Source organism: Taeniopygia guttata, chromosome 5 (assembly GCF_048771995.1).
Source record: "Taeniopygia guttata chromosome 5, bTaeGut7.mat, whole genome shotgun sequence".
Taxonomy (NCBI): Eukaryota; Metazoa; Chordata; class Aves; order Passeriformes; family Estrildidae; genus Taeniopygia; species Taeniopygia guttata.
The window spans coordinates 33,520,483-33,548,386 of NC_133030.1; the positions used below are offsets into that span (position 1 = coordinate 33,520,483).

The following is a 27,904-nucleotide window of genomic DNA, read 5'->3' on the forward strand; positions in this document are numbered from 1 at the left end:
AAGTTGATTTTCTGTGCACCACCGAAAATACCAGTAACAATGGCATGGTATTTTGCAGAACAGAGAAATGCAGTCACCCATACATCACAAAGTGATACAACGTTTACTATTTGTTCATAATAAATCGCAGATTAATGTAATCTTGTACCGTAATTATAATACTATACTTTAGAAAGGCATGATACTGTGATAATTTAGACACTAATTTAAATAGTAAGAGCCCTGCCAAACTTTATAATTTTAGAGCATCAGGTCAACAAAAGCAAAAATGGCAAGAGATGATTTTGAAAGGTTTTGAAAAACCTCAGTGGAATAGCTGTGAATCCAGATTTAATTTAATACAAACCACTAAAGCCTGAGGAGAAGAGGAGTTCCTTAGGATGGCCCTGGTTTTGGCATGGTGCTTGGTGTTTAAACAAGACAATTGGAATATGTGCTTTCCTGTAACAAACAGTACATTGGCACAAATTTTGAAGACAGAAGAAAAACAGACACCACATTCGGGGTCTATATCTCACTGGCTGGTATAATGGGATCAGACAAGGGATCATGGTTTGAATCAGTCTTTACAATACATGGCAATGAACGCATGAACTAATATAGCAGAGTTAATCAAATAATCTGCTTGCTAAACCTTGGATATTTTGTTATTCCTTTTATATGTATTTATCATTTAAAAGGCTCCTTTGTGCCATGTAATGTGGATGTAGATGGATAAGGAACATTGTTTTGTTTAATTTGCTGTGGTAAAACAACTCTAAGAGTATGTCTGCTTCAAAAGTTATTGCCACTATTGCTACGATTACAAACTATGGTGAAGTGCCCTGGATTTATATGAGGAATACGGCTCTGGAATCAGCAGTATTTCCAAAAGTACATAATTATTTTTAGAGATGATCCACACAAGTCCACTTCAAGAACCACTGGATTACAAAACCTGAGTCTTCACTATATTCTGACATTCAAAGGTACTAAGCACAAACCTCCTGAGAAGATCCAGTGTCACACCTGCTCACAGATTTTGTTGCTAAAAGTTTTTAAAAACAAGTAATAAATTAAGAATACCCCTACAGAGCATTCAATGTGTTTTTTGTAGTTTGAAAGGATAGGAAAAGGTCAAAAGTTTTTAAAAAATCATAAATTTTCTACGAAGTTCCCTCTAAAGTTAGCAACTTCATTTAGAAGCATTGAACAAATAACTGAATTACAGAAAGACATGTAACAGCTAGAAGTCATAAAGAATAAAATTAAAATACAAATTTGTAAAAGTCATAAACCCCGTAAGATTTGAGGAAATGTCATGAAACTGTGTCAGCAGAGATTTAGATTGGATATTAGGCCAAAGTTCTTCACCCAGAGGGTGGCTGGGCACTGGAACAGGCCCTGACGGAAATGATCACAGCACCAGCCTGACAGAGTTGAGGAATCATTTGGAGAATGCTCTCAGGCACATGGTGTGATTCTTGGGGTTCCTCTGTACAGGGCCAGAAGCTGGACTCAGTTATCATTGTGGATCCTTTCCAAATCAGGGCATTCTGTGATTGCATTCACTGATTCCTTTTGTCTGAATTCAGACACAAATCCTATCTTGAAGTTAAATACATATATATGTATAATGTGTGATATGGATATGACATGATTTGACCTCATTACTTACCCCTTATTTCACAGGTAATTATTTAGTACCTCTGAAAGTGCCTTCATCACAAACGCAGTTGTTTGGACAGGCTTCTTAAAGGCGAGGTGCATGGAGCCAACATCCAGCAACAGAACTGTTCTGAGAGGCCCAAAGTCCCAAAATTACTCTTTCAACTCAGCAAATCCACCAGTTCAGATATGCCCCATCTCCGTTTTCCATTTTATGCAGTCAATGAACACAGTTCTTACTGTGCTTGAGGCAGGGAGCATACTACATCTGAAATACTTTCCAAATACAGTCATCACCTTTTTGCAAAGAAAATTGTTCAGCTTTTGAGACAACTAAAAAGCCCTGAACTACCTTCTCTGCCACCCTTGGCTTCTGTGTAAGAATAAGTAGGATTGACACAAAAAACCTCTGCTAGGCATTAATCTCCTGTTGACAGAACTGTCATACTCAGTCAAGTACATTTGATGCAGATAACAATTTGGACTCTGTAAACTACCAATGCTGATAGTTACAATTTTTAGCTGTCAGATTTTATTCCTCTACCAGAAAACTGTTTTCTACTAAAAATGTTAACTGGTTCTCTGAACTATAAATAGAAAAAAGTGAAACAGGAAGATACCATGGACAAAGCTGCAATTACAGAAGGCTCTGGTGACAACAGCAAGCTCTGGAACCTTGTCCTTCTGGTTAATTACGATGTCATCATCCACTCAATGCTCAGTGTTTATAGGGCTTTACTTCAGGGCCTATCATTTATTCTATATATTAACATCTAGAACTATAACCATGATATAACCTAGTCATTGGAAAAGGCCACAAACCCTGCTATGGTATGCCTCAATGCCAGTGCTGCAGCTTTACTGCATCTGAGACAGAACCACAAATAAAACATGGGTTTTAAAACTGAGGAAAGTCAGAAAAGCACTGCTAAGTAGAGGTACTTTGAAGTAACCGGTAGCTCTGTACTTCTTGTGCTGTGCAATTTAAAAAGTGTCTGCAAAGGGTGCAAAGGGTGCTAATTAATTTACTAACACATATCCAGTCCACAGCAAGCAACTCATCTTACTGGAGATATTTCCATTTAGAATATTAAAAGGTATGGACTGAGGCTTCAATTTCTTTTTTCCCATGTTCAAAACCAGAAACAGATGTGGAATATCTGTTTATGATTTCTACTGCAGTGTATAGATCAGGAGGAGCTCCACTAAGTAAAGACAGATTACATATAAATTATTTGCCTTGTAAATATTTCAGAGGATGCGGAATTAGAGGCCTGTAAGTTGTTTCAGACCACAAGATCTCCCTCTCTCTCTCTAATGTCTCAATAACAAACCTCTCATCTCTATTTCCAAAACGGAAGACATTATTCCCAGTCAGACCTAACCCTGCCCAGAAGCAAACAAATGTTTTTAAAGCTTAAAAAACATGTTTTTTTTCTTCAAAGTCTCCCATGACTGTGTTATCTAGCCCATTGCTAGAGAAAATGGTATTTAAAAAGGAAAGCATAGTACTGGAAAGTTAAGTCCTTGCATTTGACAGAATATTTTTTACTGCCCTTGAGATTCTTTCACTTCAGATCCAAGATCTTGAAGATGCCATATTTTGACTTGCTCTATACTATAAACTAGCAAACCTCTAAATAAAGTAATATTTTAGCAATAGCAAATCCACAGGAAAACCTCTCAATACCAATATATATATATTGTTCATATTCAGGCTGATATGGGTATAATTTTTAAAAGTCTAGGTATGCACTTAAATAAATGTATTGATGCAAAAGCATATCTCTGCCTGTGCATAGACAGGACATTTTTTTTTCCCTCCCACCTTTTGAAATTTACACTTGAAATATTTTAAAACTCCCTTTTGAAATTTACACTTGAAATACTTTTAAACTATTATATCAGGAGTGAAGACCTGAAAAGGTGGTTTCTCCTCAGGTGTTTCCCACTTGATACTTGGCCGGGCAGTCAGAGGAAAGGCGCTCGGGCTACTTTGTACAGCGCTCTCCGAGCCAGCTGCGCTGAGAGCCACCCCTGGGGCGTTCCACGGGCGGCACGTCCGAACATTCCCCGGAACCGGCCGCGCAAGCGGCACCCGTGCACGGGGCACCTCCCGCTCCCGGGGCGGAGCCTGTGGAGCAGCGGGGATTCCCGGGGCTGTGGGCTGTGGGGGATCCCAGGATGTGGGGCCCGCGGGGGTTCCACGGCTGCTGTGGGCTGTGGGGGCTCCACGGCTGCTGTGGGCAGTGGGGGTTCCACGGCTGCTGTGGGCTGTGGGGGTTCCAGGGCTGCTGTGGGCTGTGGGGGTTCTACGGCTGCTGTGGGCTGTGGGGGTTCTACGGCTGCCGTGGGCAGCGGGGGTTCCACGGCTGCTGTGGGTTGTGGGGGTTCCACGGCTGCCGTGGGCTGTGCGGGTTCCAAGGTTGCCGTGGGCAGCGGGGGTTCTATGGCTGCTGTGGGCAGCGGGGGTTCCACGGCTGCTGTGGGCTCTGGGGGTTCCACGGCTGCCGTGGGCTGTGGGGGTTCCCCTGACGCGGGCTCCCCGGAGCCCCGCAGGCCCCGCGGCGGGCGGTGCGCGGGCGCCCTCTGCTGTCCCGCCGCGGCGGCGGCCCCGCGGAGAGCCCGGGACAGCGAGGCCCGGGACACGGGTGGGAAGCACGGCACGGGCCAGCAGGAGCGGGGCCGTCGCGGCAGTCGTGAGTTGAAAAACAAACACTACCAGGACCTACCAGATAAAATACATATTTTTCTTTTCAAATTAAAGGGTACAGCTGTTATAAATAAGGGGTGAGAATGCCACTGCATGTTAAAAAATGTATGGGCGCACCTACGCGCACGGACATCCTTCTGCCCGCTCAGCGGTACCGCCCGGGAGGCCCCTCAGCCCCGCAGCGGTTCTCTCTGCTCTCTTACCTTGCAGGTGAGTGCATCGGCCTCAAAACATGACATTCAAGCAGTAAAAATATTCAAGCAATCAGGTCTTCTAGGTCTTCTGCTTCTACCGTACCAGAAAGCAGCCCGAGGGAATACAAGATAACACCTTTTGCCTTAGCCGGGCCAAACCAAAGCCGGGCTGGCAGGGCAGCTCCTGCACATCCCCGACTGCCAGAGACGCTGGCTTTCTCCCGGCCCTCGGTCCGGCAAGCCATCCGGGCACTCGGATTCGGGCAGTCCGCTGTTTTCTTAATCTTGATAAAGGGACCAGACAAGCAGAATGCTTATGGTAAATAAATTCTTATCTACTTCAATGAGGTGGTGGTAGTAGGTGGACAGTATCCAGTGTTAAATGAGTATAGAATGAAAATAAACAGCTTACAACCTTCAATCCCGTTTTAAGAGTATTTACGAGACTATGGCATTTATGAACCTAAAGAATATCTATGATATTAACCAAAATCAACTAACCAGTCACTTTAGGAAGGCTATATCTGAGGTAGTGAAAATCCTGGAACTTTTGAAAAAGAGAACTAAATTATTTAATTGCATCAATTGTCTTAAATAAACAGTACACTAAAATGAGGCCTCATATTAAACACCATCATTTTAATGGTTTTCAACAGAAGGAAATGGAAAACATTGGTGAAATTTACCTGACAGATGAGGTAGCAGAGCTGCAATTTTAGAAGTAATATCCTTCCACAAGATCCAAGAAAAATGAAACAGTCCTGTGTTTTTCTGTAGGCTCCTTATTTTATTTTCTGTTGCTTTGACTGGCAAGCCCAAATATTTTAGCATGAATTTTATTACTGAGAAAAACAACATGATTATTTAATGAAGATTACATCAGAGATGCATCTCATACCTCTAATATCATAATATTAACTTAAGAAAAAAGTTTATCCAGCTGTTCTTATTAAAAACTCAGTAGATCAACAAGAAAATTGTAGCTATGGTTTTTTTTCCCATGTTTTTCTGAAATGAGCATTCACAGAAATTAGAATTTCTGCAAAGTATTTTTCCTTCACTAAATCTAAAATTTCTGATGAAGATTCCAGTGAAAAAATATAGGCACTAGTCAGAAATATATTCTTCTTCTACAGAGCTATATCTGTGTCACTATTTTACCATTTTCCCTATTGATGGTTATTGTGATGTGAAATGTTATTGGACCCCATGAACAGAATACTGATGACAAATAGGAAAGGAAATTACAGAAATGTACATTTCTGATTCTTTTGGGTTTTTGAAAATATTTTCCTTCTGAATTGACTGTGTGAATTCACAAATTTCTTCTTTACACTCCAGGTATCTTTACTTAAAGATTTCAGTCTACCAGAAGGACTGAAATGCAATTTTAGTCCAAACCTTTGAATGACCCTTTTTAAAAATACCAATCTGCTGAACAGTGTCACAGACTTGCCTGGAGGTCACCATCAAGGATAGCAAATCTCTTGGGAAGCCTGAAATACAGGACACTAGCCAGAGTAAATACTATTTAAGAGTCTTCTGATTTGTGTACATGTAATGAGCATTAGAGCAGTTTCAGGGATAGTTATTAAAAGAGAAAGAGTGAGCATTAAGAGGACTCTATTCATTCCCTGACAGCATTACCTGGAGTTACCTAAACACCAGAGCATGCTTCTATCTTCCAACTTGATTGTTATAGACAGGGAGAAAAAAAAATTGTTTTTCTTTCCTATGTAGTCAAAGCATAGAAGGGAATCTGATTATTTCTTCATAGTGGATGCAATCCTTTATCCTTACTAAAACCAGCAATGCAAATGTTTGCTGCAACAGAAAATGCATTATGAGGTTGTATAATAGCTGCCCACTTCTCACTTAACAGAAATAAAATTATTATAATTCCATGTAAACAGCCTTTCAGTCATATGTCATATTCTAGTTAAGGCTGACCAGCATAGAATTTGATCTGTGCGAGGAGTCCAATGTAACTGGCAGAATTGTCCCAAGAATAACCAATAAGGATTTATGTTGAAAAATGAACAGGGCAGATGTCATCTGCTGGGAAACACAACTGAAAAAAAGTAAGAACAGGAAATACCTGAACTGCAGGTCCCACGTGACAAAAGAGCAACATTAAAGAATGTTTTTCTTGGCCTTCACTAAACAGATGCTTTCTCCAAAATATGTTCCTTAATTAAAAGAAAAATACCAGTATTCTCCTGATTTAAGAGAAAATAAATCATAACTGATACACTATAGACTGCTTGTTTTCAGGTTTGAATTATCTACTTCATGCACATAGACATGATCCTCCTAATCAGTATTGTAAAGCTTCTTAGCATCGAGAGTACGCCATCAAACAGCAACCTCAGTAACCTTAGAGGCTTTTTGGTCCATGTTTCTGATTTAGGCTGAAGTTGTTTAGTGAAGATTGAAATTTTGTGGGCTCTGCTCAAAGAGAACATAACATTATGCATCCCACACAGGGACTCATGCAAAAAATAGATATGGTTACTTCAAACTGCAAGAAATAGAAATACTTAAATTCCAAACATTAGAGAACAAAATTAAGTACTTGTGCTCACACTTTCAAGAGGAAAAGAAGAAATAATCACAGTTTACAGGAGGGTCTCTTTGCACCTGCAGTTCAGTTGCTGCAGTCCATCATCTCCACTACCTTTGAAAGTATGCTATTTAAAAAATGTTGAGCCACACTTAGGAAGAACTCTGAGTGCTTCCTGTGCTGTCTCCTTGCCTCAGTCTCAACCAGGGCTGGAATCTAATAACTCGGAACTAGTGATTTCCTGGCAGAATATTGTATTTCAGCTTACAATCATTCTTTCTGGGAATTGAGGTAGTGCATTGAATCCATAACTGTGCAGGCTGGATTCGATCTACTGTAATCCAATGTTTAAAAACAATATTTACCTTACTTTAGTGGAATTTTAGCCATTTCCTTTATTGCTTTGATAATACTTCAGAGATAACTCTAAAACAGGATGGGAAGGAAGAAAAAAAAAGTCTCAGGGAAAATTAAAGTCTATATAAACGTGACTTTTTCCAGCATTCTGATATATGCATGTTCATATTTTTATATGTGTATAATACACAATCTATCATGAAGAAATAGTTTACTGCAAATATTTATATAAAGCATGTTGGCACCAGGGATTGCATACTATTTGACATATTCTGTTCTCATTATTGAAAAAGTATTGGTGCTTTCTAATGTATTGTTGATAAGAAGGCAACCACAACATTACTCTTCCAGGTTTAGCACTCCAAATCTCCTTCATAAGAGTCAACATGAAGTGCATTTGTATTTTTGTATTCTTATACCAGATCGATGTATATTTAGCAAGCACCAACTTCTTTTCACCAGTTCCTGAAACCCTTTGACTGGATGCAGCCTGGAGATTCATGCATCTTACCACTGAAAGGATCAAAGTTTGTTGTCACCGTATCTGGTTAACACAGGCAATTATTAAAAGGAAGGAGAAAACTACTTGTGCCAGAACTTAGACCCTTTAATAACTCAGAGTTCTATGTTTAGAACAGAACAAGGAATTACAACACACAATATTTTGAGGCTTTATTTCCAGTCATTTTATTCCATTCAGGATTTCAAATAGAAATCCTAAGCTGCCACAGGTTTTGTTTTCGCATGAACAGTTCTTCCACAAACAGGGCAGAAATTACTTTCAGACAGGAATCATTATTTAAATAACACATTGTTCCACCCAGTAACAAATACACTGGCAGTGCAAGAAAATTAAATTGGGGGGGAAGACTTGGCATATTTCATCAGTTCAAAGAATTATGAAATAAAGTTCTAGAGGATCTGCAAACCCAAAACACCACAAAGGTCACTTATCCATAGTTATTTATTCTGCTATGTTTAATGACAAGTTTTGCAAGCAAACCATTTGGTAAGAATTTCATCCTGAAGAAATGAAAATAATAATAGTAAAACTCGACAGTTATATAAAATCATCTACCTTTAGAGATACACAATTTATGTGATGAGGTTTTTCCTCAAAGAAAAAACCCTTCAAATTGCTACTGAATGGAAAAGAGAGGCTGCTCAAAGTACTTGGGGTGATTCAAGTTCCCAGATTTCTCAGGGGTAAAAAAGAGTTCAGTCATTCCTCAAAATCCAAATAATATAATCAGTCTTAGGTCTCTGTCCAACCTGGGATTCATTTTTTCCTGGCTTCTAATTTTCAACGATGCTCACTTCTCTTCTGCAAAAGAGAAATTCCACCTTCATCCCTGCAGTGCTTACTGGTCTCAATCCCCACATTGTCCCTTTGATCTCACACTTAAAGCCTATTTGAGGCAGCTGCCAGCCTGTCCATGTATTTCTGTGGGCAATATGCTTTCATAACACCTGGTTTTGGCAGTCGCCTTCAGTAAAGCTGAGGACTTAATTAGGTCCTACATGGACCCTGATATGTAGAAGATCTACATATCCCCTTACCAGGATGGAAGAGGAATTCTGAAATTAAAAAAGTCATGGTCTCTGGAGTTTTATAAAATGTGGACTTTGCCTAAATTTTCTATTTGGCCACAACTTTCACAAGACTTTAAGTAGCAGTGGCTCAATTAAAAGCATGTTTAAGTCTTCTACATAAAGAAGTGAAGATCTTCAGAGGACCTCTGAAGTGAAAGTAGGAAGACTTAACTCATCAAAATTCTTTTCAGTTAGTTAGGAAGTTTTATTCTTATACAAACTTCAGCATTACCACTACTAAAGAGCTCTAGAAGACACAGGAATTAAGGAATACCATCAAGGAACTAAAGCCATACTTCTCAGCTATTAACTTAATAAATTTTAACAGTATTAAAGCTCAGGGGAAATTATATTTAATTTCCTTTTGTTCACTATCTTTTTTTTTTAAGCTAGCATGGAAAGTTATGGGAGACTGATTCTGACTTTTGGAGACCCAGTCTATGATGAATCCTTAAACTTGTATGTTAGTCTTTTTAACAGACTGCTGCTTTCTTTTTCCTTGTGCTTCAGCATTTCTTGATACCATCAGAGACCACAGGTGGAGCATTGAAATAAAGCAAGAAAGAGTTTTCTCCTGATGAGATGTCCAGACAGACATGAGTAAAGAGATGAGCAGCTACCCATATCCTAGGTATGAGGTTTCATTGTTACATTACCCAGCACAGGGGAATTTCATCCAATCTGTTTAATTAATTTTAGTACTTATATTTCATGCTAATTATTTTTCCCCAGCTCAATATATTGTGACCTGAGGATTTTTTTAAGATAAAAGAATCATTAGAATACTCTCAGTAATATTCTGGGGAAAAAAGAAAAAGAAAAAATTGAGAAACAAGTTCTGTATGGTTTCACTATATTATTTCACCAACATTCCTTTTCCTTTAACCTTTTGGACATTAGGCACTGTCTTTATTTTAAATTATCTTCATTTAATTATCATCTAAGGGTAATTGTAGCCAAATTGTTTATTCTGTGGTAATTGCCCATAAAAGAGTGGAACAACAGGGGGAAGGAATGGGTCACCCAGCCCTCTTTGACCAAAAAGATCTACCCAAATATTACAACTATCCCTTCTTTATATTGAGGGTGGCAGAGCACTGGAACAGGCTGCCAAGGGAGGTCATTGAGTCTCCCTGTCTGGAGACATACAAAACCCACCTGGACATGTTCTTGTGTCACCTGCTCGACTCTGCCTTGCAGGAGGGATTGGACTTGATCTTCAGAGATCCCTTCCAAACCTGGCTGCTCTGTGATTATGCAGTATCTGAAATACAAGTGTAAATTTTTTTCTGTGTCACAGTTTATTTTCCCTTAGTTCCAGTGCAAGTAAGTCTTTCAAACCATCTGGAAGGCTGAGAAACAGCTGACAAAGTGAATTTGCTTTCCTGCATAAAAATATTTAAGAAAAAATTGTTTAGTTTCCGACTACTTTCTTCATGCAAAGCAAAGATAGATAACCATCCTTCAGAAAAATTCCAGCTGTGTTAGTTTGAAAGTCATCTTTTGAAAACTATGTGTAATATGTCTTTTGTATGCTTCTATACACGATTATTACTTTCCTTGGTTTTGTTAGCATGTCCTAACTATCAACCGCAACTCCTGTTTTGTTTGGCAAGCCTCCCAACAGTCAACAGATGTTTTCTCCCTCCTATTTCTTCCCTGAGCAAATGACTTCCAAATGATATCATCTCTCCTTGAACACAGGAGGTGACTCCCTTTGTCCCAGGGTTCTCTTCTGAGCTCTGGTGTTTAGAAACTTGGTAAATAAAAAGGTCCCATTTTCTAAGACAGTGCAAACTTTTCATCTACAAATTATACTATGGACCACCAAGGCCAACAGACAGTATAGCCAACTAGGCTTACCTCTAAAGTGTTGAAAGACGAGTCTCAGTTATGAAAATCTGCAATTCATAATGGTTTGCATGGCATGCTTCTCTGCCTAACAAAATAGATTCCATTTACCTGCTGGAAAGCATTATTTGATAAGTGATTTGGTGCTTGCCAAACACTGTCCTACGATTGCCTGTAAGATTCAAAGAATATGCATAGATCATCTGATGCTACTTCCTTTTGCAATTTCTTTAGTGGAGTCAACATATGATATGGAAAGAAAATCAAGAATTCTCAAGCTTGGGCTGAATTGAAATATCACATTTAACTTTTTTATGCTAAAGGTCTAAAAACAAAACAGGTATTTTTCAGAGTTTACCTTCTAGACCAGAAAAAAAAAAAATCGAGAGTATTTTTCAATTAGCACTTATTACTGTTAAGAATCCTGGATATCTTTTAAGACTCAGCTGAGCTCTTTTTATTCATCCAGTAATCTCAGTTAGTTAAAGTACAATTTAGCAATCTGTGTTTGAAATATGTGTTTGATAAAGTAAAGTAGATACACTTTCAGGAAGGAACATAATTATTGCCATTTGAAAAGCACGTATTTCAATGTACATTTGAAAAATAAACTTCTCAGTTGGGTAGGGCATGTTGCTAAACCCCAAGGTTGTGGGTTTGATCCTCGTATCGGCCATTCATCTAACAGCTGGACTCAGTGATCCCTCTGGCCCTTCCAACTCAGGATATTCTGTGATTTCTGTGACATCTCTTTCTCCAAGCAATCTGCAGTTCTAAAAATGTGATATGCAAAATGAGCACACAGGAGGAAGGAATTTGTGAAGAAAGAAGGATTTTGTGTATCTTATATCTTGCTCTCCTAGTTTTCCAGCACAGGGAGTTACGGCTGTTCAAAGCAGACTACTCGCATTCTCATACATAAAGTTACTCTTCCAGGCTGTCTGTTGTTAGCAGGACTTCTTATATTCCTCCTCAGAGCTGCCCTCTCCATGTGTAACATGCATCCTCTGGCCTGAAGGTCCAGGTGTTCAACATAAATCTTAGATGAGGAGAAGCCCTTCCTCAAGGATTTTCCATTGCCTGAGATTGTCTGCAATAGTGCAATGCTACCATTTCAGCTGGTAGGGTCTTTCTGTCTCTGAAGAGTTGGTCTTTGCTGAATACAGAACCCATCTCTAGCAGGTACACTCTGTGACATTATACTTGACTTTATTTCTAAAACCCTTTACTGACATTGGAAAATCCTCGGCACAGTCTGTGAGTGATTGGCATATTATGAAACCAGAAAAAGGTGCAGAAAAACTTATAAAATACTTATCCAGATGACTGAGACAGACAGCATTTCAGATTTAAAGTAAGAAGCAGAAATTCCTGGATGTCAACTGCATAATCAACTACAGATTCCCTTCAAATAATACATACAGAATCCAAAGGCAAAAGATCAGTAGAAACTTATTGCAGGCTCAGGTACAGCAGAAGGTTTTCTAAGACCGCAAACTCAGGGTTGTTATCAGTAACCTTGGCCTGGTTGCTTCTTTTACCCACACCTAAGGTGTGGAAAACCAGTCTGGCAGCTTCCAGACTTGTGTTGGTTTGGCAAAAGCTGATTCTGTGCTGTGGAGTGGCCCTCACAAGCAGCAGCTGTCCCGTGGCAGTGGGAACAGCAATCTCTACTCTTCACAGTCTTTCCCTATAACAGATTTCCTGGACATCTGTCCCCATGCTTCCTGTGGCAGGACTGTCCCCTCAAACAGCAAAATTCATGATCTTCTGCATTGCTAAGAAGCACTGGACTAGTTCTGCTTGAGAATCACAATTTTTAATGACCAGTAAGTGGTTACTTTCAAAATCATTACTATTACAAAGGGCCTATATTTTTAATCCTAAAAGCACCAATGTAAGGAAAGCCACAAGGTGCCAAGGCTTAGTAGCTAATAAGATGATTCATTGTCTCCACCTTTCACTATGGTTAAAATCTTAGACTCTAGCTTTACTGCTCTTCAGGGACCTCTGACACATCTTTGAGATCTGTGTTGAGATTAAACAAAAAAATTTGTGAGCATGGACCACCTACACTGAGTTAAACCATTTGAGATTAAATACTTCTCTGATTATGCAATGTTAAAATCCTTACTGTTAATACAGTTTAGCTTCTTCTGGATTGAAAATTCTCAGTTTTATTTAGCATATAAAGCTAAAGCCCGGAATCAGTCAAGCCATTTTTCACTATAAGTAATGGTTCTTCCATTTGATATACACTAGGAATCATCTCTCGGCAAGATTTTCCCCCATCATTAGGTTTTGTTCTCATAACAGAGCTATTGGATTTGAAACAAAAATGTGGTTGTCTAACCACAAAAATCCAACAAGGAGCACAAAGTAAAAGAATCCTTAAAAGGCTTCTGTTTTTGGTTTTAATTTTAAATATAGTATTAGTATAGCACTTTTAAAATTAGATATGTCAGAAATGTACAAACAGAGCATCTAATATAAATGGAATGCAGCTTAATATCACAAGTCTTCATATGCAGGCTTCATATGCAGCTACCTTAAAAGTGTAATTTTGAACATCAAAAATACAAGGATGAGGAGAAAAGTTATATATCCGTATTCCTTCCCATCTCCTCATTGTAGAAAGTGCTGATATAACCCTTCAAAGCTTTGGTGTATCCTGAAGAATTTATTACCTTCAAATTCATTAAATGAGCTGCAAATTTTACTAAAGTTTTGAGCTAATATCTAATAAAATAATGGATCTCAGCAAAATGAAATTACCATCCTTCTAAAGATACATTTTATATTTTATTGTGACTGATCCAGAATTAAAGTATAAAACCCCCTTCATATTAGTTTTTAAATAGGAGTTTAGGGCTCCTGTGCTGCTTCCTCAACTGCTTGTTGTGAACATGAAGTGTTACCACCTTATCAGTCACTAAATTGTATTGAATTGCCATTGTGCTTGATTCTATGGGTATATGTTTCATTATGTTCTATTCTAGAAGAAAATAGATTATTGAGAAAGACACAATGTTTTCTACAAATGCATCTTTGATAAATGTTTTTGATAAAAAAACTTTTGATAAATCAAATTAAAATCCCAGGAATTTTTATAACTTTTTTTTCATTCCATGACATTCAAAGATTTCTTTCTAGTAATCTGGAGACACTTCTATAAAGTTGATAGTCATACAAATCCATATTTGTGAGCTTTAACTGACTTTAACAGAGCTACACAAAAGAAAAAAAAAATACTAATAAAATGCTAGATAAAAGATAAAATAAGGAGTCATATGAAGTAAAAAAATCACTAATTCAAAATGCACCCCACAGTTTGAATTTGTCCTTTGCAGTGTTTTACTGATCTACTTGGCCCAAGAAGTATGAAATAGTGAAAGATGTGTGGAACAGTCATGACTACATTTCAACACACCTATTCCACAGAAAATGCATCTCATTCATAGAAGAAAACCATGAAGACAGCTAGGCTCAGGATTTGCTATGTATAACAATTGAAAATGGTCTTGAAAAGAAGTGTTGATAATTGTGACAAAAAATATTTGAATATATTATTGGTGTTGTGCCAGATACATGTTCCATTTCGTTTTTTCTCAGACAGAGGTTTTCTTAGAAGATTTCATTGCCCACATAACTGCTTTACTTCTTCCAGTTTCTGCCTCTCATAAGCTATCTAAAATGCAAAGCAATGGCACTCTGCTGTGCATCTCAGCATATCACTTCCCCAACTGTCCAAATCAAGCACCTGTCCAGATTAAAATGAAGCTTTTCTCTGTTGCACATCTAGATTTAATTCTGACGAAAATCCAAGGCTGTGAAAAATGGGATGTGCAACTGCATCTGACTGCAACACAGACTCAAAATGCTGCTTGGGCATGTGTCCGTCATCAGCTCAATGTGCGGCAGGAAGTCCTGGATCTCTTTCACAGTGCCTCTGTAGCTGCTGTCTTTCACAGATGCCTCTTGCAGAGGTCAGACAGATCCTGTCAGATCCTGTTCTGGAGACCATTTTTCACAATCCCTTAAAATCTTATCAGCAATACAAACTCAATTACCACTTAGGGTGCCATTAATTTATTTCTTATTAATTAATTAATTAATAATAATTTCTTGTCAAAAAAAAGCATTGAGCTTTCTCTCTAATAGGCAGTCTTGGCTATTAAATCAAGTTCACTATGATTTAATGAGTTCTGAATAATCTTTCACTATGTTTTTACCACAGATAAATGCTATTTCATGTCTGATTGAGATGTCCAAACTAGACTTCACCTTTCCTGACAGGAATAGAATTTTTGCAGTTTAATATCTGATAGCAGAAATTAATAAGACTTCCATTTTTTCTGGATTTAGAATAGTTTTGCTTCCAAATTACTTATGGGTTACTTAAGATATTTATTGATTCTCTGAAAAAAAACATTTTTGCTTGTTCACAAATGTACCAGCAGCTTCATTGTATGCTCCGTGGTCCTCAAATTGTGAGATATTTACTAAAAAATAATTCTGTAGTTAAGAATATAATACAACTACATAACAGCTCTCCTGAACGGCTCTAGATTTTTTTAATCATAAATCTATTATGATTTTGTCAATGAGTTTTAGAACTCACTTTTCTGCCAGTCTTTTCTTGAATCTTGCATTGTTCACCTATAGGCTTTGAAATCTCACAAAATTGATTCGTTTATATCTGATGCCATGTCTGACATTTTTCATAATAATTTCTCATTTCATGCCACCATCATCACTTCTGCTGTAGGAAAAACTGGAAGAACAACTAAACAAGGTTAGAAGACATTTTAGCAAACAGTCCGATGTACACTTTAACTAGACACACTGCCCTAGAAAATGGAATAAAATTGGAGAGTTACAGCTTTGCAACACCAAAATCACCAAAAGACATCAATGACAGAGACAAAATTATGCACAGCTTTCCCTGTCTACTCCCATACTCAGTCCTCTTCCACGAGCACTTCCAGGACAAAATTTCAATGTCTACAAAAACTGCAGATTTGGAAATACCCAATGATAGTCTCTACAACAGAATCATCTAGGTGAAGTTCAGGGCCAGACAACTCAGCACATGAGTCTTAGTACAAAATTAAACCTTTGACCCCTTCCACACAAATATACACATATATAGTCAAATTATTATCTACTCTCTTGACCATTCTACATTTCAAAGTTTTAGGATACATTTGATTTCTTGGAAAGCATCATACTGAATATCTACATCGTAAACAAACCTGAAGAAAATGTAAGGCTTAATTTTATTTTTAGGGCCAGCCAATAGAAGGCATACAAATATGCTCTCTTCAATATTGACATGGGTGCCTAAACTCAGGAAAAAAAAAGGGTAAGAAATTTTCCAGATGGACCAAAACGCCCTGTAACTTGTTTAGAATCTCACAACACAAACACTTCGGGTCTAACAACTGCCAGAATGGGTGTGTTTGTGTGTGGTGCACGCATATGTGTGTGTGTCTCTCTCTTTTTCTTGCTCTGTCTTTTCCTATTTTTGTAGTGTTTGCTCTCTGGCTTTACTTTTCTACAGCAGTTTTTGCCAATCCAAAATATGTAGACACTAGGTTAAATCACTCATTTTGTTTATGTGGCAACAAGTTCAGACTTCTTGCCGAAAAATGTTCTTGGCTTTGGACAAAGCAGGCTTTGAGATGCTTCCATCTGTTTTGAATACACCACAAATCGTAGTATGGAAACCATTGCTCTCAACTGGTAGCCAATTTGCTGAATAAACCTATATTAAAAAAAATAAGTATGATTCAACTGGAGACTATTTTCATATTTTTATATCATTTAATTTCAAAGGAATCCAGTCCTAATATGGAAGAACTTTAAATACTTATGAATTTTCTTGCTGGAAGAGGGTCAAGTAAGTAACAAAAATTTAAGTTCATAAATTGGTATTATCAGTGAGGGGAAAAGGTTTAGGTTCTTGATGTTCTTATATAGTATTCCTCATAAGGGGGCCTTGGTATTGTTGCAAAGGTAAGCTTTCAATCTCTCAGCCGTTTCACTTCTTTGTATGTTCTACTACTGCTTGGAAAATTTGAGAGAATTTGTGAGTCAAATTCTCTCAACAGTCAACAGTATACACAGTCTTGTAAAAAGAAAGGTATTCTCTGCTTTGCCTTTTGTGTGTTGTAGCAGTCTTGGCACATCTTTTTATTCTTCCTCTTTTCTCACTCCCATTTTGACTTCCACTGCTAGTTTTGGAAAGAGACAAGGGTTTCTTTAACAAGATGTATAGATAGCACCAGAAATAAGGACTCCCAGACAAAACTGTTTTCAAATACAGCTCTTTTGGACCCCAGAAGATTATAATCATAGAATCACAGGACACCTCAAGTTGGAAGGAACCCATAAAGATTGTCAAGTCCAATTCTCTGTTCCTCACAGGGAGTTCCATCTTTCAAGACAGTCAGCAAAATGTGATTTGTATATACTTGTGTGTGATTTTACGTGAAAACTAACTACAGGAGTTACTCAAAACATCAGAGGAGATGCAGTAGTAAAACCTTGAGAAATTTTTTCAAATATAACATTCAACCCACAGCACTGGTCCCCACATTCTGCTTCTAAAATCAAGCACAGAGTAGGAATATGTTCTAATGTATCTATATTATGCAAAACTAAGTCTTTCTAATACGTATTTCTGTCTTATGTTCCCTTCCAGGCATGGTCTGTTTTCAGAGACACAGCAAACCAAAAATATTCAAAGTCCAGAAGTCAAGAGCCAGAAGCAAGGGATTCCGTGCCTGTTGTGGTAAATTGCCTGTGATCAAATGTCATGGCTCATGCCTGTGTTCCAAATTTATTGCAGAAGAACCTGGCTTAGGAGAGCCAGTGATGGAGAAGGCACCTCATACTGCGGCATCTAGTAATAATTCCTAATTTTACTCCAAGGCAGATATGATAAAAATTATTCAGCTGACCTTGAGAATGTCCTGAAGTTTGAACCTTTCAATAGAGCCACAGTCCAACTGCATTGTTGATAAAACAAAGCTGCAAGCAAAGGCTGACATGTAACAGAGCTGTTAATAAGTACAAAAAATTGGTTTCCATATGCAATATTTAAAATATACCAGGAGAAAATCACTGGAACAAGGACCTTTACTATAGGTTTGCAGCCATTATCAGTAAGTTCTGTCAGACATTATGATATCCTCCATTCTTTTACGCTTAGCCAAAATTTAGAATTATATGAGGACTGTATGTATTCAGTAAAGAGGAAACAAAATCTTGTTCCTTCATTTCAAACAATTTTTGCATGTTCTAAATCAAAGGTTCCCTCTTACTCTATCTACATGTTTTTTATGGTTGCAGATGTTGTGGAGCATAACCTCAGATGATGCAGAATATCTAAAATCAAAATTAAATCAAATCTTCAAGGTGCTAATGCTAACAATTGATCTGTGATGCTAGCTTTCTCCTCTTTTCTATGTTTCCACATCATGTCTCCTGGTGTTGCCTGAACAAAAACTCCGAGAAGCAAGAGGCAGCTTTGCTCTGCACCTGGGCTGGAGCTGCCCGTCCCCTCAGCAGAGTGCACGACAGGAGGGTGCTGCTGGATGTGTGGACCAAGTGGCAATCTGCTGTGAGGAGCATGAGGTAGGTACAGGTTGCATACTTTAAAGATATCAAGGAGAAAAGATCTCATTTCCTCTACCATGTGTTTGCCAAGATACCCTTGAAGGAACAGACAGGAACAGGAATGTTAGGGTAAGAATTCAATCCCATTCAAAAACCTGCATCATAACTTTCACCCTTTGGGCAAAATATTTGTTAGTATTCAACACTTGTTGATCCTTTCTGCTATCAATATTATTACAAATTTAACTGATGAGACCTTTCATTGTTAAATTGCCAGGGCTATTACAGTTTTCTCCCTGGGTGGGAACTTTTCTCTCTTTCACTTTCCAATAAATTACACTCTTAAAAAATATTTTTGTCATTTCTTCTAAGGATAATAGCTCATATCTTCAAAGCACCCAAACCATGAAGAAAGGAACTAGTTTTTAATTAACATTAAACCCTCTTAATTCTCTAAATTTGAATAGTGTGCATTAGAGAGACCAGAAGGTATTCCTATACAATTAACTGATTCATTGACTCACTTATTTTGAATGTCAACATATATAAACCAAGAACATCACATGTATAAACTTTATACAGTTTTAAGCATAGCTCAAACCCTTTTGCCTCTCTTAGGATTGGTACAAAATGACCTGACATCAGTAATTTCTCAACACAGTACATCTCTCATGCTATAAAAAGAGACCTTCAAATGACTTCTTAATGTGATGCAATTTACACTTCATCATCTCTGACTATTCCTCAACAGACATCACTACTTAAATCTCAAATTAGATATATCAAAGAAGACATCTTTCTGCTATATTCCTAGATTTTTATTAACTTGATGAAATCTCTAACTTTACTGAGGCATTGCTCCAGTTTGGTAGACTCAGCTGGATCTAGTAATCTCATCCAGGAGCAGGTTGAGGCTCTGGTGTTTACAGTCACATCCTTATAAGGCATCTTGGTTCACTTCCATTTATTGCTTTTTCTATAAAGCCTTCATATTTTGGTGAATTATTTATGCCATCAAACCAAGAACTCTCATTGCTGATAGTGTCACAATGTTATTAGGTAAGGAGTAATATCTGACATCTCAACTTCCATGTGCCTCCACAGAGTGAGAAGTGAAGAGTTCCTCTGTTCTTCCCCACAAGCAGATAGCTGGAATACTAATGACAGTATAGGCTGAGCACAATATACAAGGAAAGCTGAGCCCCTGGGCTTTCAGCAAGTTGTCAGCTCCTGCTCACTCACACAGTGCTCCTCCACAAACCTGTTTTACAACACATATCTTTCACCCAAGCCTGCTGAACATCAGAAGGAAACAGGTTTTTTTTTATCCTAAAGTTCTGAATTGTAATATAGGTGAGGGAGGGGAAAACTTGAAAGAAAAAGCCCAGGTTAAAAGAGAGCCTGTCCTTCCAGTGGCTGGAGCAGAGCATCCTCTCACCAGGTAACACTTGGCACAAGCATGGCTGTGACTTTTTCCCTCCTTTTTCAACCAAACATATTTCCACCACAATCTCCTAGAAATCTCTCTAATCACTTCCAGATCAAAAATGTAAAGAATGTGCTTATTTTTCTGGGCTTCTGCTGCTCAGGCAATGCAGTGTTTGTCTCAGTACCTCAGTAGACCCAGGGCAAACAGGGCTGTTTGTATGTGTTCACTATGCGCACATGGAGGTCTCTCTGATAAGGGTCTGGAACCACTGCAACACAAATTACTTATACCAGCATATTGGAAAGTGATAGCATCACCCAGCCATATCTATCTGCTAACCCAACAAGCCAAATGGGTACCCACAATGACTTTCAGAGCTTTGCCAGTAGTATCTGCTACCTAGACATGAGTAAGCTGTGCACCTTATTTACTTAATTTTTAAAATTAAATTTACTTGATTTACTTAAATTTTACCTTTTGTTCTGATCTGGCCACATCTTCAGGTTGAAATACTAGCCAGGCAGTGGTATTTAGAAGTGTATATATGTCTATGATTCAGTTTTCATGCAGACAGAATATTAATATACATTTCAGTGAGAAGAGGAAGGTTTAATTTTGAGTGGTAATTTTATAATCAGACAAAATATTCAAAATGCTGAACTATCTAAATGCTTTTTACAGGCCATTCATCAGAACTGAATGAGAAAAGGTGATAAGATAAAATTTTAAATCACATAAACTGCCAATAGGGTTTTTCAAAGTAGTTCTAAACAAAATATTCTGGCTTCCCTTTTTCTTCACTAATGTGCTGTTCCTGTGAATGTAGTTTGCTTTGCATGTTTTGTTCTCTTTTCCTACAGCAACACCTACTGTTAAAAATATAACTGGAATTTTCAGTTACAAGTCCATGAGGTTATTTTTAAGTAACCACTAGCAGTTCAAACTTTCAAAGTGATCCTAATCCTGTTATGCAATGTGTTTTGTTTCTCCAACAACCTTTTTAGGAAGCAATCTCCTATCTAAACTTCTCTCTGAGTGCAAAATACATGAATTAGAAATTTTTAAGACAATCCTGAACCTGATTGAAATATCTGAACTGACATTCCACCCTGCAGTAGGTCAGTGACAAAACGCAGATGTGGACTAAATTTTTAAATCCAGCAGCCAATCTTACTTAAAATCAAAATATTAAAATAAAAATCAGATATTTTAATTAAAAATAAAACTCTCTTATAAAATTTGATCTGGTTTTAATTTACAATTTCAGTTTCAGGGGAGATTGATCCCATGCTTTGAATGCAATTCTATCCTTAATTTTACCTAAGCTGTGAGGAAAAGTTTAGTTTTATAATTTAGTGTTCACGCTTTGAAGAAAAATTATATGGAACAGAAAATAGAGGCCTACAGAAAGCCCAAGTACAGTGTCCACTTTTGTAAAAATTTAAGTGAATATTTAAAATAGAATAAAAAATCATGTACTTGGTCCTAATGTACTTGGTGGCTATTAGGAGATTGTTTTGACAGAAGGCTGGTTCAGAGCTTCTGTTCCCAGATTTATAGAAACTGACAGCAGAGCTACCACTATTTCTTGTTTTGAGAAAATGTGTTCTATGTCTCTCCGTGACTAAGGTCACTGTGTGTCATCATGTTCCCTAGAGCATGTTGCGAGCAAAGTTCAGCTCCAAGAAGCCCATTAGCAGACTGTTTTTCTGAGGTCATACTCTATGTCTGTCTTTTATACCTAGAAGAATTTACAACTTTATATACAGAAACACTCTGCAACTATGTCATACTTTGACTGAATTTTAATTACTCATATATTCAAAAGAGAAGCTGCTTAAATGAAACACATCATTTGATTTGAGCCAGCTGCAAAAAACATAGAATCTTTTATTCTCAGAAGTTCCTACAATGGATTTTTGCTAACTGTTAAAGATAAAAAAATATTTTAAAATATCAGAAATACTTCAGAAAAGAAAAGCATTTTTCATTGCCCTCCTCAGTCTTCCCTGATCCTTTGTATATGAACTATATTTCTTTATGCATTGGCCTGACAGGTCATGAAGATGTGAATTTCCAGAGACACAGTGAGAAAGACTGAATAACAGGATCAGTGAATAGGTGGCAGCCCAGTAACACCACTAGGTGACTGGGTCACCCAACAGCTCTCAACACTTTCTGTTAACTTTCGCTTGTCTGAACTGCCCTGATGTGCATATCCAAGCAATCTGCATTTACCCATTTAGTCATCAGAGAGAAGGATATGTATTACATACTTTGGAACAGGTTGCCCAGAGAAGCTGTGGATGCCCTGTCCCTGGTAGTGTTCAAGGCCAGGTTGGAAGGGGCTTTGAGCAACGTGGCCTAGGGGAAGATGTCCCTGGCCATGGAAAGTGGGGTGAAACTAGATTAACCTTAAAGGTCTCTTCCAATCCAAATCTTTCTATGATTCTACAATTTTTGTAGACTTAAAATGACAGTCCTTAGCAATCCCATCCAATAGTAATATTCACTTCTCAAAACCTGGCTTTTGTCACATTCATGTAGCAAAATAGTCATGCCTCAAGCTGGAAAAAACCCTAAACTTTCAAGTTCCCTACAGAGAAATGCAAGAAATACACATCATGGAATTGTACAGAGGCTGCTTTTCACTATGAAAAGCAATTCACTATGGATGAAGCATTTTCCTCATTCAAATTGCCATACCAAACCAGACTCAGCTAAAATATAGAAGAGACATAGGAGCTGAACTGCAGGCCATACTCTACCCTAACCATTTACATTGTTTTCCCTTGTATAGTAGACTTCAGAAATATTTTATATAAGAAATTGTCACTGGTTAATGATCTGTATGTCCTTTGAAGCCAACTCAGACTATCCCTTCTCAGCAGGAGAATCTGTGCATATAAAGAGGAATTTTCATGTCTATGAAGTAGTTTAGACTTATTCTACAGGGAATGCAAATTTCATAAGATTTTATCTATAGACAGTGTGCAATATTCACCACTATTTTACTGCAGTATAATCATGTCACAAGACTGGTCCTGGCACAGACCACAGTGTGCTGTGAGTTTACAACTTATGGAGTTACTTCTTCAATTCAGCTGCTAAAAGCAGAGTTAGAACTTGAAAGAAAATCTACAGCAGTCCCTGTGAAAATTCCCACTGACTTCAATATGCTTTAGTATAAGCTTTTTCAGCTGAGCGTCTCCAGTGAAGTTAACTGATGAAAGCATTTGTATATGGATGTGATTTGCTATGTAAACATATGATGGAATATGTTTTCTGTGGATTCTTTGGCTGGTAACAAAGAATCTGGTAAACATTCACCCCCTTCAGACTGCAGTTTCAGCAACTAAAAGTTTTGTTTTTTCTGAGAACTGTGTGAACAGAAGCTGAAGTTCATAATAGCTCTCTAAACATTACTGTCTGGTTTCTGTTAACATTTCCATTACCACGGCTTCTCAGATAGTTTCACAACAATGCTAAATTCGCAAGGATGCATTAGGAAAAGATATAAGTTCCCAGTGAGTGGGTTTTTTTCCTACATAGCTCAAGTGTCACATTAGAAATAGATTTTTCCTTAGACACTCACCTAGGAAGAGCAGAATCACTTAGGGATCCAAGTCTGGCCAATAATAAGCATGCAATAAACTTGCAGGAGAAACAAAAGCTGAATGCCTACCTATTGTCAAGAAATGGTCTTGAGATAGTGGTGCATGGCTTATCAGAAAGGAATGTTATGAGAACTCTTTGTGTACTTGAGTTTGCACAGATGCACAGAAATAAATCTATTTACTTGGTATGACTGAACCTGGGTAGACATAACTAAACTATCTAGTGTGACCAAAAATTGCTGTGAATGCAGGCAAACCTGATGGGAAGAGATGATGGTGTCTGACTCAATTCAGAAGGTTGAATGATTTCTTTATTATAATTATGCTAAAATACATTAATATACTATATAAAGAAAGATACTAAAAACTACAAACCTACTTGTTCTAACACAACTCGTGACCCTCGCAAGAGTCCAGACACAGGTGGGTTGGATTGGCCATCAGGCTCAAACAATCCTCACCATAATCCAGTCAAGCACTCACTCCAGGTAGACAATTCTCCAAACACATTCCACATGAGAAAAACAAGGAGCAGAAATAGAAATTGTTTTCTCTTTCATTTCTCTCTGTGCACCTTTATGAAAAATCCTGAGAGAGAAATGTACTTGCCATGAAGAATCTTAATTTTTAAATGTTATACATATAAAATATTTTTAATTGCTTTCAGAATAAAAACTTTCATTATTTTCAGCCAGTCACTTCAAAATAACTACTACAGCTAGTATAAAAGAATTTCTCTTGCATTTTGACCAAAATCATCTAGTAAAGGTTATTTTCACTCAGTGAAGATATACACAAGCAACTGGAGTAGTATTAAGCTTTATCTTACGGAAAACTTGGAACTGACTTTTCTCTATTTCAGGTAGACATAGTAGAGAGGCATTTCTAACAATGATTTTATGGATGTACTGCCTTAGCACAAGTTTACGAGGAGAAAAATCATCCCATTTATAAATCAGGCTGCAAGATGCAACTTGGAAAAGGTTAGAGAATATCTCTTTCATGCACACCTGTACAAAGCCAACAAAACTGAGAGACCTGTCTATAGGGAATGGGTCTCTCCCTGTCTGATGGATAAAAACTTCTGATAATTTTGACATTGCTTTCAGCTTAAATTACATTCTAAATATTAAAGAATACATATAGGTGCAACTGATATTATTTCACAAACCTAGTTTTCAATGGCACTGACAAGCTCTTCAGTTGAAATTAAATTCTCCTTTCACGTACAACAGTAGATTGCAGTTCCAGTATCTTGCCTCCCCAGCACGCACAGAATTGATCTCAGCATTTGACAGAAGCTTTAGGAATTATCTCTGAAGGAACTAAAAAGCAGAATCTATGAAGTAAATGTAAATGAACCACAGATCATAAGTAATGTTGTCCTAAAGGAAAAAAGAATCTCCAAAACCTTCCAGGGACATATCTGCTTCACAGATGAGACCAAAGTTTTGTACTGCAGTAAGATGCAAAGTGGACATGCATTCATGTGCTATATAAAAGATATGTGTTACGTGACTGTTTTAAATATAATAATTTTGTGGTCCCAGACCTAACTGCTCTGTCTTATTCTACTTGTATAGACATTGTTAAAAGTCTTAGTGAGGCTGCAGATTCACCAGGAGAGGACTGAAGCCTTGTTATGCTCTTTGAGATCTACGATAAGGAGAGATGGTAACTATGCTTCTATTACTTACACAGATATAAAGACAAAAATACACATTTGTGCATGCAAACGAGCACACACATTAAAAAAAATATCACAAAAGGCTAGTCCCTGTCCTTAGGCAACCATGTGGCCAACTAATAAGTACACAAAAGTTAGGAAAAGGATATAAATACTTTCTCATATAGTTTGTCAGAAAGAAACATTCTCACTTACTTGAAGTTTTTTCTTTAAAATTGATTATTTATTATTTGTCAAAAAATCATCAATTGATCTTCACGCTTTCAATGCCAGGAACATTTAAAGGAAGCTTGAAGGGCAGTTCAGAGTCTAGGAAGTGAAAAATTCTGCTGCCCAAAAGAGGCATAAAAATGCTAGTTTCATAAAATAAGCTCTGCTAAAGTGATCAGACTGCAGACTGAAAAATCTAGTTAAGAAGTCAAAAATGTAATACCAAACCAGGCAGTACAGACTAGATAGAACCTTTTCCGCACCAGACAAAGAGGACAAATTGGCTGAGCAATTGTCTTGAAGGAAATACTTTACTAGTCTGTAGTATCTCTGAGCTAAAGGACAAATGTTGGAAAGTGAAAGAAGCTTCAGCTGCCTTCCAAAAGGTGTGTTCAGAAGGCCTTATGTCCCACAAAATCCGCACACAGGGTGCTGCCAGAGCTATTTTTAGTTTTGCTTTCTTTTGTGTCTTTTTACTTTAGTGGTTCACATCTCTTTGATTTTTTTTTTTCTTCCAAACTATGGCTAAGTTCGCTTCCAGTCCAGAATATTCTTAAAGTCTCCTTTTTCAAAGATTATATTTTTTAAATGGCAGTATTTAAGAAATATAATAAATTTATACATTTCCTGTTCTTTTATTTAGAATTAGCATAGTTTCTCACATATTTCTTTCAAAACATCCTTTGCCAAAACAGTGACCTTGAGGGTATGAGTCTCATCTATTCATGGAAATGTTTTCTTTTCAGCTAAAAACAAGGGTTCTGTGGTTTTATCCTGTATTGCAACCTTTCAGCCAAAGACCATCTAAGTAAAAACAGAAGGAACAGAAAGCCTCGTTTATCTGAGGCAGCAACTTCTTGTAGGTAAGAAATGAAGGTGACATCTCCACTCCATTACAATGGCATGACTTGTTACAAGCTTGACAAAGCAAAATATACACAAATCAATGTACAATTATTTTGTTTGTGGAGACAAGCAAAAAACTATCCAAAATGTAGCATCCTCAGCTGGCATTACTTTTAGACTGGCTGGCAGCCTCTGCAAAGAGAACAAGGAATACTGAAATACATTTGAAGATCCTATTTCCAAGGCACTTTAGAGATGTGCTAGCCAGGCAATATGAGAAATGGGCCTTCCATATGTGTGTGACACCTCTACCAGATTTAGAAGGTGAAGTAAAGGGACTAGTAGAGTTTAATCTAAAGTGCTTATTTTTGTAAATGTCACATTTTTTCTTTGAAAATTAAAATGTATGGACTCATTCCCAAAGCTCAAAAAACAAAGACTTGCACCATTTTGGATTGTTCTGCAGTACTAAGCTAGATGTTTCTGCTCTGTTGGGCAAGTGCAACAGCAGACAATAAATAGACAGCATCTTCTGCAGGCATTAAAGGAAAAGCTATACCTCAGTAAAGCTAAGACATATTACCTTTTCTAATTCTATTCCACAATTTCAATTTTCTGACATTGTTTGTTCCATGTGCTATAGACATCGAAAGCTCTGAATTTTGTCAGTCTTGAGGTATCATAAAAGCGACAGTCTTGCAATTCATCTTTAATGAGTTGTTTACATGGAAATCAAACAGCTGTGGAATTTCTTGAAAATAGCCAAAGATCATTCCTAGCACTCTGTCTCTTAAAAACAACTTCTGTGGCCATATATCAACTATCACTGAGTGAGATTCATAGCTGTAATAAAACTGTTTACTCTTTCACTCCAAACAGTTTTCTTATTTATGTGTCCCGGCCTATATCTTCTAAAATATATACCATCTCTTATTGCTGCAACCTGGAATTTACCAACAGTATCACTAATAAATCACAAGCAACTACTCTTACTTTTATTCCTCTCTTAGGAATAGACTGGGAGCCTTTACACACAGCTGTCTGAACTTGTATCATTTTCAGATAAAAGTATTATTTATGCTCTAAAATGTCCCAGGAGCCTCCTAGACAGAATTGTACACAATTAGGATCTACCTATTTTTACATGTGGGGCAACCAAGCAAGATTCATAATGGAAAATTTAATTCCATATCTGCATTTAGGTGAGTCTGGATCATGCATATGCATACACAAAGTTCATACTAGCTGCTTGAGAGGTCATTGGACCTTCAGCATGATCACTTCAGGAAAATGCTGACATTTTCATTGGTTTTGCTACATTTGTTTATTCTTGTGTTGCAGTTTGTCCCTTTTTCAAACATCCCTTCTTTGTCTCACTATCTTTTTTTCCAAAATTATATATTGTTGGTTTGTGTTTTAGACACCAAGAATTTTAGCTCAGTTGCAAGATATACTGTTGCATGTAAGTGCACTTTGACACTGGAAACAATCCAGGATGAAATACATAAAACCTGGCCTGTCACATCAAAGGATACTCAGTAAATTTAGTCCTTTAACCTTATTACTTTCAGCAT

The 27,904-nt window shown here is 37.5% G+C and overlaps 2 long non-coding RNA genes across 2 annotated transcripts in view; one reads left to right on the forward strand and one right to left on the reverse strand.

Annotated features, from left to right (window-relative positions):
* Positions 1–4,925, reverse strand: part of LOC115495528 (uncharacterized) — a 108,673-nt gene extending 103,748 nt beyond the window's left edge. Inside the window, exon 1 of the long non-coding RNA XR_012056360.1 lies at positions 4,564–4,925. This is a non-coding gene — a long non-coding RNA (uncharacterized lncRNA). The remainder of the gene's footprint in view (positions 1–4,563) is intronic.
* Positions 4,255–27,904, forward strand: part of LOC140684295 (uncharacterized) — a 31,823-nt gene continuing 8,173 nt past the window's right edge. Inside the window, exons 1-4 of the long non-coding RNA XR_012056359.1 lie at positions 4,255–4,570; positions 9,578–9,698; positions 17,625–18,559; positions 25,171–25,261. This is a non-coding gene — a long non-coding RNA (uncharacterized lncRNA). The remainder of the gene's footprint in view (positions 4,571–9,577; positions 9,699–17,624; positions 18,560–25,170; positions 25,262–27,904) is intronic.